A 4,188-nucleotide genomic window follows, 5' to 3' on the forward strand; every position below is an offset into this window, starting at 1 on the left:
TCTAGGATTATTTTTCCCAAGGAAGATTAGTTCTTTCCTCGTTGAAACCATGAAATCAACCTTTTTCTTGCTTAATAATTTCTTGTAATCTTTGAGCTTTATGTTATCCTTGTTTGACTCTTTCCACATTCTCTCTTCCTTTTTGCATTCTTCGTCAAACCAAGCATTAACAGGAAAGAAACTTGTTTCAGACTTCTTAATTTTTTCTCTTTTTCACTCTGCAAGTGCGCATTGAATTAAATGTGTTAATTCATGACTAGAAAGGTCGTGAATTTTGATTTTCTCCTTCTCGAAAAGCCTCTCTAGTGTCATTTTGAAGGTATTACAATTTTCTGGAGTCAAAAAAATTCTGCCTTTTGGGAGATTTTGTTGGACATGCTGAATTTTTTACTCTAATTGTTTCTTTCCGGTCTAAGAGAAACTTAAATAAATTGGATTGTGATATGATTTTAAGTCCCAAAGTTGATCTCCAACAAAAAGTTCCTCTATTTTCTCACACAAACCATGCGATCAAATTACATAATATACTACACTTGCTCCATTGTAAGTATTGCAAGTGAAATTACTAGAGTTTTCTCATCTAGTCAAGCCATTACAAATGACTAAATAAAAGGCCCCACATAAAGTAAGAAATTGTTCACCAAAAAATATATAAAATATGTTAATATATATTATCAATTGAGATGGATGTTGGTGTTTAACATGGTTACATGGAAAAGGAGAATGTGGATGTAATGGTTTTAGACATTTTTTCTTGACACTATTGTGTGTCATACACTAAATTTCATTGTATTTTCGAACTTTACTAGCATATGAAGGTATTTGTGATCCACACACTACCATCTCGTGAAGTTGATTGGAAGGAAATGTCACTCAAGTTGGACAGCCTAAAAAAGTTTGTTTGGACAGGAAAAATGGGGGTGTCATTCAAGTTGAAGCACACCTTCCAGGATACTCTCACTAGTCTTCACTCTTTTATGAAACCAACTCAAGAAAAAGATAGAAAAGATAGATCAACGCCTTAGAATTTAGCCTCTTCGAGGGGGCAACCTCCTTTACATTACATAAATGAACAATTCTTGGATGATTCAAATGACAAAACCTCCTTTCTATATATAGGAGTCTAAGGAGTCACAATATAACCCAGCCAACCTAACAATAATAATATAAAGCCACAAAAATAACAATAGAGGGATTCTATGGGGCACAGTAATAACAATATGGGGATAATAGGGGCACAACAATATTAATAAGGGGTACAACTAAAATAGTAATGGGGTAATCACTAGTATTATAGGGACCCAACATGCCCCTCTCCTTCAAAAAAGTGTTGTCCTCAATGCTTGAGAAGTTCTGGATGCTTCTGTATAAAATTCTCATCCTCCCATGTGGAATCTTCAGCGGATACGTTCTTCCACTTGATAAGATACTCCGAAATTGATCGATTTCGTAGCTGTCGAGTTCTTGTTTCTGTGATTGCTTCCGGTTCCAATATAATTTTTCCTTCCTTGTCAAGTTCTGGCAATATTGTTTGAACTGGGAGCTTGTTGCCTATAACCTTCTTTAAACATGAAACATGGAAAACTGGGTGCAATCGAGAAGCTGCAGGAAGCTCCAATTTGTATGCCATAGTACCAATCTTTTGCAACACCTTGTATGGACCATAATACTTTGGTGATAATTTATTATCCTTCTTAGCTTGCTTGAGGGACATTTGCTTATATGGTTGTAGTCGTAGGAATACGCAATCACCTACATCAAAACTTCTTTCACTACGATGTTGATCTGCCTGTTGTTTCATTCTATTTTGTGCCAACACGAGGTTATCCTTATAAGAGTTGTAGGACTTGTTGTTGATGTTCAATGTGATGTTCCACTGCTTGAACCTTAGAATTTTCTCTTAAATATGATGTGATGGATGGTGGCTGATACCCATAAAGTGCCATAAATGGGGTCATTTTTGTTGTTGTATGGAAGGAAGTGTTATACCGCCATTCAGCCAAAGGCAACCATTTGACCCATTGTGTCTGTTTATCAGATACAAAGCAACGAAGATATCCTTCCAAACATTTGTTTACTATCTCAGTTTGCCCATCAAATTGAGGATGATAAGATGAGCTATGAGCTAACTAAGTACCAAGATAAGAAAATATTTTTTTCCAAAAATTTCCAGTGAAAATGGGATCTCTGTCACTTATAATAATCTTTAGGTTTCCATGTAGATTTTGAATTGTTTCCATAAATGCAGTAGAAATTGTACTGGCTTTAAATGGATGTGATAGTGCACAGAAGTGTGCATACTTCGTAAGTCTATCAACTACCACCATGATGACACTCTTTCCCTCAGACTTGGGTAAACCTATGATAAAATCCATTGAAACCTCCTCCCAACATTGGCTTGGAATGGATAAAGGTTGTAATAGACCCGGTGTCTTAATTGTTTCAACTTTATTTTGTTGGCAAACCAAACATTCTGCCACAAACTTTTGAATATCTGCTTTAAGGCCATCCCAAAAAAATTCCTTCTTAACCCTGTGGTAAGTTTTTAAAAATCCTGAGTGCCCTCCTAAGGGAGAAGTGTGTAATTCCATAAGAATCTTTTGTTTTAGCTGGGAATTCTTACAGAGGTATAAGCGATCTTTGTACCATAACGAATCATTTTGCCAGCTAAATGTATCAGACATACTGGAATCTTGTTGTAACTTTCGAATAAGTGCCCACACTTCTTCGTCATTCTTCCATTCCTCCCTTGCTTCGTTTATCCAATCTAGTTGGATAATAGAAATGGCACACAACAATGCTTCCACATCCTCATCCTTTCTTGAGAGTGCATCTGCCACCACATTTTGCTTCCCTTTTTTGTAGATGATTTCAAAGTCATAACCCAACATCTTTGTGACCCACTTTTGTTGCTCTTCAGAGGATAATCTTTGTTCTAAAAAGTATTTAAGGCTATCATGATCCGTTTTTACCTTGAAGTGTCTTCCCATTAGGTAGGGTCTCCATTTCTTAAGTGTATGGAGTATTGCCAACATTTCCTTCTCATAAATAGCTTTGTGTAAAAACTTTCCCTTGATTGGATGACTTTCAAAAGCAATGGGTCTTTCATCTTGCATTAAAACAGCACCAATTCCATTTCCTGAAGCATCACATTCCACAATAAAGGTTTTTGTGAAGTCTGATGTAGCTAAGACCGTGCTTGGCACATTGCCTCTTTAAGATGTCAAAGTGCCTTTGTTGCTTCTGGAGTCCATGAAAATTCATCTTTCTTCAATAATGTTGTTAGAGGTGCTGCTATTCTCCCATAATTCTTAACAAACTTGCGATAATACCCTGTCAACCCGAGAAATCCTCGCAGATGCTTTATGGATGTGGGAATTTTCCATTCCTTAATGGCTTTAATTTTGCTAGGGTCTACCTTAACTCCTTCATGAGATAAAATATGACCCAGATATTCCACCTCTTGTACTCCAAAGAAACATTTGGATCTTTTTGCATATAATTTTTTCTCCTCCAATAGTTGTAGCACCCTTTCAACATGTTCAACATGATCCTTCCAAGACTTGTTGTAGATTAGTATATCATCAAAAAATACTAACACAAATTTTCTAAGGAATGGTTTGAAAATTGAATTCATCAAACCTTGAAAAGTTGAAGGTGCATTGGTAGTCCAAAAGGCATGACCAAAAATTCATAATGACCCTCATGAGTTCTAAATGTTGTTTTCGGAATGTCTTCAATCTTCATTCTAATTTGATGATATCCCGAACGAAGATCCAACTTGGTGAAGTAAATTGATCCATGCAATTCATCAATGACAGGAATGGGAAACTTATCTTTAATAGTGAGCTTGTTGAGCTCCCTATAATCCTGACACATGCGCCATGATCCATCCTTCTTGTGCACCAATACGACTGGAGCAGAGAAAGAACTTTGACTTGGTTGAATTATACTAGCCTCTAGCATTTCTGCAACCATACGTTCAATTTCACTCTTTTGGGCATAGGGATATCTGTACGGCCTGATTTTTGGAGGAACACTTCCTGGAATCAGATGAATAGCATGATCATGATCATGAATAGGTGGGAGACCTTTGGGAGTCTCAAATACCTTGGAATGATTGTCCAAGACTTTTTAGAGATCTGGAGAAATAGATGATTCCACTGTGGACACATCTAGCGAACATAA

The sequence above is a fragment of the Pinus tabuliformis genome, chromosome 7 (genome assembly GCF_031772625.1).
Source record: "Pinus tabuliformis cultivar Carrire ecotype Pingquan chromosome 7, CPIR1, whole genome shotgun sequence".
Taxonomy (NCBI): domain Eukaryota; kingdom Viridiplantae; phylum Streptophyta; class Pinopsida; order Pinales; family Pinaceae; genus Pinus; species Pinus tabuliformis.